General features: G+C 57.5%; 2 non-coding genes and 1 pseudogene across 2 annotated transcripts; all 3 read right to left on the minus strand.

The window, feature by feature from the left end:
* Positions 1-956, minus strand: part of LOC138362363 (large subunit ribosomal RNA) — a pseudogene marked incomplete at its 3' end in the record, with an annotated part of 3456 nt that extends 2500 nt beyond the window's left edge.
* Positions 957-2042: 1086 nt separating this feature from the next.
* Positions 2043-2204, minus strand: LOC138362362 (5.8S ribosomal RNA). Its single transcript, XR_011227604.1, has one exon. It is a non-coding gene; the product is annotated as a 5.8S ribosomal RNA (ribosomal RNA).
* Positions 2205-2851: 647 nt separating this feature from the next.
* LOC138362365 (small subunit ribosomal RNA) lies at positions 2852-4723 on the minus strand. Its single transcript, XR_011227607.1, has one exon. It is a non-coding gene; the product is annotated as a small subunit ribosomal RNA (ribosomal RNA).
* Positions 4724-12500: the final 7777 nt, after the last annotated feature.

Here is a 12500-nt window from a genome sequence, read left to right on the forward strand (position 1 = left end):
ACGCGGGAGAGAGGCGAGGGCAACCGGTGAGGGATCGGCCCTGAGTCCGGCTGCCACACGAGGCGACAGCCGAACCCGTGTCACTTTCATTACGCCTCTGGGTTTAGTGCGCCCACTGACTCGCACACATGTTAGACTCCTTGGTCCGTGTTTCAAGACGGGTCGGGTGGATCACCGACCTTTTGCACGCCGCGAGAGCCGCCCCCCACGAATGGGAGGGGCTCGTCTCTACGACCGTCGCAGGGCAGCCAGGACACCGGCGGTTTCGCCCACCGGACAAGAGGAGAAGCCGAAGCCGCATCCCCAGCCGGTAGGGTACCAATCCGTCCGGGCCTTCGACGTCCCCAAAAGCAACGGGTCGCGGCGACCTACTGTGAGGCGAAATACGCCCGCCGACGCCGGCGTGGGTGGAGGCACGCCCAAGTATTCCTGGGTCGCTTTGTTACGTCCCCACCCAGCCGACAGCCGACGAGCTGAATCCCCCAGTTCGACCTTCGAGGTTCCACCCGTTTGGCTCTTAACGGTTTCACGTACTCTTGAACTCTCTCTTCAAAGTTCTTTTCAACTTTCCCTCACGGTACTTGTCCTCTATCGGTCTCGTGGTCATATTTAGCCTTAGATGGAGTTTACCACCTGCTTTGGGCTGCATTATTAAGCAACCCGACTCTACAGAGAGGCCCTTTCCGACCGCCCCATCTATGCCCTCGCGGGCGCCGCCACACGGGCCTGTCACCCTCCATGGGTAGTGGCCGCTTTCAAGCTTGACTTAGGCGGTATGGGACGGCGTGCCGGACCCTCCGAAACGCAACACCCCTCGTGCCGGTTAAGACACGAGGTTATGCGCTGGGCTCTTCCCCGTTCAGTCGCCCTTACTAAGGGAATCCCTGTTGGTTTCTTTTCCTCCGCTTATTAATATGCTTAAATTTGGCGGGTAGGTCTCTCCCGACACGAGGTCGACGGTGGGTTTTTTTTTTCGTGCGCTGGTGGTTTAAAATTTTATTTGATCATCGATCATCGCTCGAGGGGCGGTCTCGGCGCAAAAACACACACACACAGTCACACACATTTTGATTTGATCAATCAAGGACGCCACCCGTCGGCGAGCACTCTGGCTACGCCTTTTGCTGAGGGGCAAAGCACAGCACGGGAGCAGCACCTCCTCCGTCATGACGACAGGCGGTCGCTCCCTCGCACCACACCAGCAACAAACACAGCGGCTGCTGCTGATGATGCCACGGCTGTTACTGTCCCCCAGCCAACGCACTGAAAATCCGAATTTGGCCGTCTGACGGCTTGCGCCAGACACGCCGTCACTTCGGTTTCAGCAAGCGTTGCTTATAGGCCCCACAACTGTGGCAGCGGCTACCACTAGGGTGCACACATGCCAACGAAATTGTAACAATAATAATAACAACAGTAGTAGTATAGCACTACTTCTGTGCGCACACGCCTCTCTCTCATACATGCACCTGTGTACTGGTGTAATTTACTCGTTCATGAGCGTTATTGGCACCATTTCTTCTCTCTCTCGAATTCTGCTAGGCCAAAGTAAATGAAATCCGGTTGAGTCGGTCCGTAGAGAGTGTGTGTGATAGGCGGGAGGTTCCTCAAGCGTTCAATTTCCCTGGCACACTACTACCTCTGGACGGCGACGCATGGCATGTCGCTTCCGACCCGGTCCTCTAGCCATACCCTTGTGTTGTGCCGTCCAGTCCACGGAGGGGTGGAAACTGGCGGCTTTGCTTGCTGCACGTCTGTGGGACAATCGGATCCGCAGCAGACGTCGAGTGTTTTCTCACTCAAAGGGCGGCAGGCCTCTGTTGCAGAAATAGGACGAAAAGCGTCTTTCTTTCACAGCATGATGAGGTGTGCTAGGGGCTCGTTTGTCAAATATTAGGGGGACTCCCGGTTTGCCTCCTGCCTTCTCATTCGGGGGGCAGTGGCGGGCGTCGTTCCCCAGAGCAGGCCAAAGCGCATCGTTGAGCCTGCCAAAGAGCAGAATATGGAGGCCGCAACAGCTACTCGCCCGATGGATGTTATTCCGACCCTCGCGCAGGAGTGGCGACAGTACACATATCAGGACTGCCGCCGCAATGTGCGTTCGACTTGTCGATGTATCTGGTATTCTTGCGATTCACATACCGACACGCAGTTAGCTGCGGTCTTCATCGACCCACGAGCCAAGTGATCCACCGTTAAGAGTTGTATATGTTTTTATTAAGGCCTGTCGGCCGTCTATCACTCCATCATAGGAGGACGTAATGTATGGGGGGTTTGATAGGGCTGGTAAGAGCCCGACTTTGGTTAGAAGACACATAAAATGCTTTTTTTCTCTCTCCCCTTTTTCCTCCTCTGCCGCACACGTACATTTACGTTTACAGTAGAGTGAAGGCGGGGAGGGAGGGGCCCACTGGGAAGCGTGTCAAGGAAAACCCAGCACTAGACGCCGCCAGAGTAGCAGGCGCCGGCCCTGTCAACGAGAGGAGCAGTAGCGTCTTCGCCTGCTGCTTTCTCTCTATGGTGTGGGTGCCGGAAGCCACTGAGCGACCGGGGACAAGGAAGAAAGATGTCGGTGACGGGTGTCGCGAGCCCCAACAGATGACTCTAAAGCAGTATACGGCGCTAGGACTGTGACCTGCGCCGGTCGGACTGACTGACATGTCATGTCAGTCCGACATCACAGACCTGTTATTGTCTCACAGTGGGTGTTGATCTCCCCGCCGTTTATCCGCTTTCTCCTTTCCCACGGCAATTGGGTGCGGCTCCCAAGGCTACCCTTGCCTTCTTCGCATTGAAGAATACTCGAACGACGACGACGAGCCGATGGTTGCAGCTCTCGCGTCACAAACTGTAATGATCCTTCCGCAGGTTCACCTACGGAAACCTTGTTACGACTTTTACTTCCTCTAAATGATCAAGTTTGGACATCTTTCCGTCAGCTCGAGGCGAGAACCCCTTGCGCCGAGACGCGAGGGGTAGAACATCCAAGAGCGCCAGTCCGAAGGCCTCACTAAATCATTCAATCGGTAGTAGCGACGGGCGGTGTGTACAAAGGGCAGGGACGTAATCAGCGCAAGCTGATGACTTGCACTTACTGGGAATTCCTCGTTCATGGGAAACAATTGCAAGCCCCAATCCCTATCATGAAGGGGATTGAACGGGTTACCCGCTCCTCTCGGAGGGGGAGAACACGTTGATCTCTTCAGTGTAGCGCGCGTGCGGCCCAGAACATCTAAGGGCATCACAGACCTGTTATTGCTCAATCTCGTGCGGCTAGAATTGCCGCTAATCCCTCTAAGAAGAAGTTGCGAACTGGACACCAATTGCTGGAGATCCGTCGACTAGTTAATAGGCCAGAGTCTCGTTCGTTATCGGAATTAACCAGACAAATCGCTCCACCAACTAAGAACGGCCATGCACCACCACCCACCGAATCGAGAAAGAGCTCTCAATCTGTCAATCCTTCCGGTGTCTGGGCCTGGTGAGGTTCCCCGTGTTGAGTCAAATTAAGCCGCAGGCTCCACTCCTGGTGGTGCCCTTCCGTCAATTCCTTTAAGTTTCAGCTTTGCAACCATACTTCCCCCGGAACCCAAAGACTTTGGTTTCCCGGAAGCTGCCCGCCGGGTCATGGGAATAACGCCGGCGGATCGCTAGTTGGCATCGTTTATGGTTAGAACTAGGGCGGTATCTGATCGCCTTCGAACCTCTAACTTTCGTTCTTGATTAATGAAAACATCCTTGGCAAATGCTTTCGCAGTAGTTCGTCTTGCGACGGTCCAAGAATTTCACCTCTAGCGTCGCAGTACGAATGCCCCCGCCTGTTCCTATTAGTCATTACCTCAGGTTCCGAAAACCAACAAAATAGAACCGAGGTCCTATTCCATTATTCCATGCATAGACATTCAGGCCATTAAAGTAGCCTGCTCTGAGCACTCTAATTTTTTCAAAGTAAACGTGCCGGCCACTCGGGACACTCGATGAAGAGCACCCCGTGCGAGCCGGCGGGGCTAGTTAGCTGTTCGGAGCGTGACAGTAAGCACCAGGCGGTGTACCGTCAGTCCGGAACTGAGATCCAACTACGAGCTTTTTAACCGCAACAACTTTAATATACGCTATTGGAGCTGGAATTACCGCGGCTGCTGGCACCAGACTTGCCCTCCAATAGATCCTCGTTAAAGGATTTAAAGTGTACTCATTCCGATTGCGAGGCCTCGGATGAGTCTCGCATCGTTATTTTTCGTCACTACCTCCCCGTGCCGGGAGTGGGTAATTTGCGTGCCTGCTGCCTTCCTTAGATGTGGTAGCCGTTTCTCAGGCTCCCTCTCCGGAATCGAACCCTGATTCCCCGTTACCCGTTATAGCCATTGTAGGCGCATAACCTACAATCGAAAGCTGATAAGGCAGACACTTGAAGGATGCGGCGCCGGTGCGGAGACCGTGCGCTCAGCAAAAAGTTATTCAGATTCACCACGGGTGGGTTAACGGACCGAGGCCCGACCAGTTTTGAACTAATAAAAGCGCTCTTCCCTTGCGGTCAGAGACGTGATGCATGTATTAGCTCTAGAATTACCACAGTTATCCAAGTAAGTGGGTTTACAGATCCAATGAAACATAGCTGATTTAATGAGCCATTCGCGGTTTCGCCTTAACTCGGCTTGTACTTACACATGCATGGCTTAATCTTTGAGACAAGCATATGACTACTGGCAGGATCAACCAGGTAGCTCAACAGTACTACTGATATATAGTACACAAGACACACACACACACACACACCCCTCGCTCCCCTCGGTTTTGCGTTTTAATCCTGCTTTGCAAGTTAAATCTCACTATGGACTCTCTAGCAGCCCGACAGTATGGCGTTATGTCGATACGTTAGACGAACAGAGGCGGAGGAGAGCAGTTACTCCGCGTGGACGAACGATCATAACTACCCCGCCGAGATTACTCCTGCTCGTCATTGTCGTCATTCAACACGGCAAGCTGGAAAAACAGGAGGAGGAGCAGTAGTAAGTGAGTAGGTGGTGGTGGTGGTCTTTTTCGTTTTGGTAGGGACGCGAGTCTTATTTTCCTCGGCGTCACCCCTTTTATATGAAAGGAACCGTCGGAAATGCATCCGAGGTGCCGTGTGGTTTGTCGCCTCCTCGTTGGTGGAGAGAGGCGACGCCACAGTGTTTTTGTTCAGCCTTCCCATGACATGGAAGAAGGTTGGTGCTCTGTTCCCATGCACACAGACCGATCGATAGCTGACTCGATGTGCAGTCGTAGGCTGGAGAAGTGATCGCACGGAGATCGGAAGGAATCGTCGTGACACAATACAGAGGCGCTGCTTTGAAGGCCTCTCGAGCCTCACGACGTGCGCGATTACGGGCGCTCTCGCCTAATGCTACGTATGTCTAGCAGAATGCAAGTTCGCCTCGCGCACCGGACCCGAGATGCCGCAGCGTGTGCAGTGACAGTTCTCAGTTTGCATCGAGCATCGGGATCATGCTCTTGCGGGAAGGAGGATGATGGGGGGTTGTGTGGAGAGAGAGCTGCTGCCGAAACAAACTACTCACTCCAGGGAGGAATTGAAGGCAATTCTCGAGCCACACGACATGCGCGAGTTTCGCCGACCGTCTTCGCCCACTGTTACGTATGTCTAACACATGAACAAGATCGGTCGCACGCGCACACCGGACCCCGAGGTGCCTGGGCTCTGGAACCACACGACATGTGCGAGGAGGGCCGCCTTCGCCTGCAAGTTACGTATGTCTAACAAGACGCAATGGTCGGTCGCTCACACACCGGACTCCAAATACCTCAGCCTATGTGGCATTTGCCCCGCGACAGACAGGCAGGTTCCCCATTGGCGCCGGTGAACGAGAAGCAGTTCGCAACCGCACCGGAACCCAGAACCTGTGATCCAATCCCGCGACAGGCAAAACACCGTCTGGTTCCCCAATTACTCCGGTATACGTCTGCGGCAAACAGTTCGCTACCGCACCGGAACCGAGAACCAGCACCCTAACAGTGGGGGAAGAGAAAGGAGCCCACGCACCAAAACAATGGAATACATTTGCTCCTTCTCTCTGGCGACAACGAGACACAATGTCGCCAAGACGCCGGTAGTAGGTTCAGCCAGCCACCGAGTCTCCCCCTTTATATAGCTATATCTAACGTCCATGGAAGGCCATCTCGGACCACACGACATGCGCGAGTTTCGCCGACCGTCTTCGCCCACTGTTACGTATGTCTAACACATGAACAAGATCGGTCGCACGCGCACACCGGACCCGAGATGCCTGGCTCTGGAACCACACGACATGTGCAAGGAGGGCCGCCTTCGCCTAATGTTACGTATGTCTAACAGAACGCAATGGTCGGTCACTCACACACCGGACTCCAAATACCTCAGCCTATGTGGCATTTGCCCCGCGACAGACAGGCAGGTTCCCCATTGGCGCCGGTGAACGAGAAGCAGTTCGCAACCGCACCGGAACCCAGAACCTGTGATCCAATCCCGCGACAGGCAAAACACCGTCTGGTTCCCCAATTACTCCGGTATACGTCTGCGGCAAACAGTTCGCTACCGCACCGGAACCGAGAACCAGCGCCCTAACAGTGGGGGAAGAGAAAGGAGCCCACGTACCAAAACAATGGAATACATTTGCTCCTTCTCTCTGGCGACAACGAGACACAATGTCGCCAAGACGCCGGTAGTTGTCAGCCAGCCACCGAGTCTCCCCCCTTTATATAGCTATATCTAATGTGCATGGAAGGCCATCTCGGACCACACGACATGCGCGAGTTTCGCCGACCGTCTTCGCCCACTGTTACGTATGTCTAACACATGAACAAGATCGGTCGCACGCGCACACCGGACCCGAGATGCCTGGCTCTGGAACCACACGACATGTGCAAGGAGGGCCGCCTTCGCCTAATGTTACGTATGTCTAACAGAACGCAATGGTCGGTCACTCACACACCGGACTCCAAATACCTCGGCATATGTACCCCGCGACAGGTAAAAGGCTGGTTCCCCATTTACTCCGGTAAACGTCTGCGGCAAACAGTTCGCTACCGCACCGGAACCGAGAACCAGCACCGTGGAATGGGGGAAGGGAAAGTAGCCAACGCACCAAAACAATGGAAAACATTTGCTCCTTCCCTCTGGCAACAACGAGACTTAGAATGTCGCCAAGACGCAGGTAGTTGTCAGTAGTCTCCCTCGCATGGTCCCCTAAGACAGCAGGTTACCCACGAGAAAGGTGCCACAGACACCAGGTCTCCCCTATATATATCGAATGGGTCAAGGTGATGTCGTCACTTCGTGCAAATTGAGCTCAAATGGTCGCCCAGCTCTCGCTGTGCTGTGGTCTAAGCACGAAAACCCCTGATGTACCATGTCCCAGTTCTGGAAAAAGGTACACTCCGGCGCTCGATTTCGGCCAGAATGCCGAACTTGCCTCCCAATTCCTTTCAGGTCTGAGAGCCTTGAAGGACAATAGGGTTACCGGACCAGGCACTTGCAAGGGAGTCAGGGTTACGTTTCGCCGTTTCGGTACCCTCCATCCGATTTGGACGAGATTGAAAACGGAAGCACTTGGGCCGAAGGCCGACGCGGGACTCTAGTCGCCGGGCCCGGCTCTAGCCCCTGGACCCGGGTTAAGTTGTGCCGTTTCCGTACCCCTCGTCCGATTTGGACGAGATTGAAAACAGAAGCACTTGGGTCGGAGGCCGACGCGGGACTCTAGTCCCCGGGCCCGGCTCTAGCTACTGGACCCGGCTGGCAAAACGTAACTTCGGCGCCCTCCGTCCGATTTCCGCGAGACTGAAAACGCAAACGCCCAACCGGAAGCACACCGCTGGGCTTTAGTCCCTGGGTCCGGCTCTAGCTCTGGGGCCCGGCTAGCCGCTGTTAACTTCGGCGCCCGCCGTCTGATTTCGACGAGACTGAAAACGCCAGCTCTGCCGGCAAAGACGGCTACTCAACAATAGCCGATGGGCTCGGCTCTAGCTCCGGGACCCGGCTCGCCGCTGGTATCTTCGGCGCCTGCCGTCCGATTTCCGCGGGGCCGACCACCCCAGCACCCGCATCCAAAGTAGGTTACCCGGCAGTAGCCGACAAATCCGGCTCTAGCTCCTGGACCCGGCTGGCCACTGGTAAATTCGGCACCCGCCGTACGATTTCCGCGGGACTGAACACACCTTCTTCCTGCATCGGAGGAAGGTACTCGGCAATAGCCGTTGGGCCCGGCTCTAGCCACTGGACCCTGGTCTCCGGTGGTAACTTCTTCGGCGCCACCGGCCCAATTCGACCAGACCCGAGCTGACGACAGGGAGAAAGGCACACTCGCTCAGGTAACTTTGTTCGAGAACATATCCCGGCTCCCGACGACACCGGCAACGCTCGCATGCTACACGAGAAACACTGCTGGCGCGACCGCCACACACCGGGCAGGAGCAGGCCGTCACGCCAGGCCAGGCATTCTCTGTGCCGGAGCATTGCCGGAGACTGGACGAGGTCCAGCGGGTAAACGGCGGGAGTAAGCCGCTCGCCTAACAGTCCAGGTTTGCACCTCCCTCCCCCCCATCTCCGGTTTCCTCCCTGCCCTAAGCCGCCTAACAGGACTCTCTCGACGCCACACCGAGCCACAGTGGGTCGTCTCGCCATTCTCTCTTGGTGCCACACCATGGACGGATCCTAGCCCGCCTTTTGAGTTCGAATCTCCGTTTTCGGCGACCCACCTTAACACCCCCCCTCTCCTCACCCATCCAGAGCCCAACCCCACCCCCTACCCCCCCAAGTCCTCGCCTCTGCTTTTCCTTCCTGCCCTCAGCCACCTGAAAGATCTACTCGACGGTTTCACCGAGCCACAGTGAGGTCGTCTCTGAATTTCCTCACTGTCCCCAGCCGCCTCACAGCACTCTCTCGACGACGCACCGAGCCCTCGGTGGGTCGTCTCTCCGTTTCCTCCCTGTCCTCAGCCGCCTCACAGGACTCTCTCGACGCCTCACCCTGCCACAGTGGGTCGTCTCTCCGTTCTGTCTCTGTGTCGGATCAGGGACGGATCCTAGCCCGCCGTTTGAGGTCGAATCTCCGTTTTCGGCGACCCACCTTAACACCCCCCCTCCCCTCACCCATCCAGAGCCCAACCCCACCCCCTACCCCCCCATGTCCTCGTCTCTGCTTTTCCTTCCTGCCCTCAGCCACCTGAAAGATCTACTCGACGGTTTCACCGAGCCACAGTGAGGTCGTCTCTCAATTTCCTCCCTGTCCCCAGCCGCCTCACAGCACTCTCTCGACGACGCACCCAGCCCTCAGTGGGTCGTCTCTCCGTTTCCTCCCTGTCCTCAGCCGCCTCACAGCACTCTCTCGACGACGCACCGAGCCCTCGGTGGGTCGTCTCTCCGTTTCCTCCCTGTCCTCAGCCGCCTCACAGGACTCTCTCGACGCCTCACCCTGCCACAGTGGGTCGTCTCTCCGTTCTGTCTCTGTGTCGGATCAGGGACGGATCCTAGCCCGCCTTTTGAGTTCGAATCTCCGTTTTCGGCGACCCACCTTAACACCCCCCCTCCCCTCACCCATCCAGAGCCCAACCCCACCCCCTACCCCCCCAAGTCCTCGTCTCTGCTTTTCCTTCCTGCCCTCAGCCACCTGAAAGATCTACTCGACGGTTTCACCGAGCCACAGTGAGGTCGTCTCTCAATTTCCTCCCTGTCCCCAGCCGCCTCACAGCACTCTCTCGACGACGCACCCAGCCCTCAGTGGGTCGTCTCTCCGTTTCCTCCCTGTCCTCAGCCGCCTCACAGCACTCTCTCGACGACGCACCGAGCCCTCGGTGGGTCGTCTCTCCGTTTCCTCCCTGTCCTCAGCCGCCTCACAGGACTCTCTCGACGCCTCACCCTGCCACAGTGGGTCGTCTCTCCGTTCTGTCTCTGTGTCGGATCAGGGACGGATCCTAGCCCGCCTTTTGAGTTCGAATCTCCGTTTTCGGCGACCCACCTTAACACCCCCCCTCCCCTCACCCATCCAGAGCCCAACCACACCCCCTACCCCCCCAAGTCCTCGTCTCTGCTTTTCCTTCCTGCCCTCAGCCACCTGAAAGATCTACTCGACGGTTTCACCGAGCCACAGTGAGGTCGTCTCTCAATTTCCTCCCTGTCCCCAGCCGCCTCACAGCACTCTCTCGACGACGCACCCAGCCCTCAGTGGGTCGTCTCTCCGTTTCCTCCCTGTCCTCAGCCGCCTCACAGCACTCTCTCGACGACGCACCGAGCCCTCGGTGGGTCGTCTCTCCGTTTCCTCCCTGTCCTCAGCCGCCCCACAGGACTCTCTCGACGCCACACCCTGCCACAGTGGGTCGTCTCTCCGTTCCGTCTCTGTGTCGGATCAGGGACGGATCCTAGCCCGCCGTTTGAGGTCGAATCTCCGTTTTCGGCGACCCACCTTAACACCCCCCCTCCCCTCACCCATCCAGAGCCCAACCCCACCCCCTAACCCCCCATGTCCTCGTCTCTGCTTTTCCTTCCTGCCCTCAGCCACCTGAAAGATCTACTCGACGGTTTCACCGAGCCACAGTGAGGTCGTCTCTCAATTTCCTCCCTGTCCCCAGACGCCTCACAGCACTCTCTCGACGACGCACCCAGCCCTCAGTGGGTCGTCTCTCCGTTTCCTCCCTGTCCTCAGCCGCCTCACAGCACTCTCTCGACGACGCACCGAGCCCTCGGTGGGTCGTCTCTCCGTTTCCTCCCTGTCCTCAGCCGCCTCACAGGACTCTCTCGACGCCTCACCCTGCCACAGTGGGTCGTCTCTCCGTTCTGTCTCTGTGTCGGATCAGGGACGGATCCTAGCCCGCCTTTTGAGTTCGAATCTCCGTTTTCGGCGACCCACCTTAACACCCACCCTCCCCTCACCCATCCAGAGCCCAACCCCACCCCCTACCCCCCCAAGTCCTCGTCTCTGCTTTTCCTTCCTGCCCCCAGCCACCTGAAAGATCTACTCGACGGTTTCACCGAGCCACAGTGAGGTCGTCTCTCAATTTCCTCCCTGTCCCCAGCCGCCTCACAGCACTCTCTCGACGACGCACCCAGCCCTCAGTGGGTCGTCTCTCCGTTTCCTCCCTGTCCTCAGCCGCCTCACAGCACTCTCTCGACGACGCACCGAGCCCTCGGTGGGTCGTCTCTCCGTTTCCTCCCTGTCCTCAGCCGCCTCACAGGACTCTCTCGACGCCTCACCCTGCCACAGTGGGTCGTCTCTCCGTTCTGTCTCTGTGTCGGATCAGGGACGGATCCTAGCCCGCCTTTTGAGTTCGAATCTCCGTTTTCGGCGACCCACCTTAACACCCCCCCTCCCCTCACCCATCCAGAGCCCAACCCCACCCCCTACCCCCCCAAGTCCTCGTCTCTGCTTTTCCTTCCTGCCCTCAGCCACCTGAAAGATCTACTCGACGGTTTCACCGAGCCACAGTGAGGTCGTCTCTCAATTTCCTCCCTGTCCCCAGCCGCCTCGCAGCACTCTCTCGACGACGCACCCAGCCCTCAGTGGGTCGTCTCTCCGTTTCCTCCCTGTCCTCAGCCGCCTCACAGCACTCTCTCGACGACGCACCGAGCCCTCGGTGGGTCGTCTCTCCGTTTCCTCCCTGTCCTCAGCCGCCTCACAGGACTCTCTCGACGCCTCACCCTGCCACAGTGGGTCGTCTCTCCGTTCTGTCTCTGTGTCGGATCAGGGACGGATCCTAGCCCGCCTTTTGAGTTCGAATCTCCGTTTTCGGCGACCCACCTTAACACCCCCCCTCCCCTCACCCATCCAGAGCCCAACCCCACCCCCTACCCCCCCAAGTCCTCGTCTCTGCTTTTCCTTCCTGCCCTCAGCCACCTGAAAGATCTACTCGACGGTTTCACCGAGCCACAGTGAGGTCGTCTCTCAATTTCCTCCCTGTCCCCAGCCGCCTCACAGCACTCTCTCGACGACGCACCCAGCCCTCAGTGGGTCGTCTCTCCGTTTCCTCCCTGTCCTCAGCCGCCTCACAGCACTCTCTCGACGACGCACCGAGCCCTCGGTGGGTCGTCTCTCCGTTTCCTCCCTGTCCTCAGCCGCCCCACAGGACTCTCTCGACGCCACACCCTGCCACAGTGGGTCGTCTCTCCGTTCCGTCTCTGTGTCGGATCAGGGACGGATCCTAGCCCGCCGTTTGAGGTCGAATCTCCGTTTTCGGCGACCCACCTTAACACCCCCCCTCCCCTCACCCATCCAGAGCCCTACCCCACCCCCTACCCCCCCAAGTCCTCGCCTCTGCTTTTCCTTCCTGCCCTCAGCCACCTGAAAGATCTACTCGACGGTTTCACCGAGCCACAGTGAGGTCGTCTCTCAATTTCCTCCCTGTCCTCAGCCGCCTCACAGCACTCTCTCGACGACGCACCGCACCCGAGCCCTCAGTGGGTCGTCTCTCCGTTTCCTCCCTGTGCTCATCCGCCTCACAGGACTCTCTCGACGCCTCACCCTGCCACAGTGGGTC

Source organism: Procambarus clarkii, unplaced genomic scaffold, assembly GCF_040958095.1.
Source record: "Procambarus clarkii isolate CNS0578487 unplaced genomic scaffold, FALCON_Pclarkii_2.0 HiC_scaffold_1686, whole genome shotgun sequence".
NCBI classification, from domain to species: domain Eukaryota; kingdom Metazoa; phylum Arthropoda; class Malacostraca; order Decapoda; family Cambaridae; genus Procambarus; species Procambarus clarkii.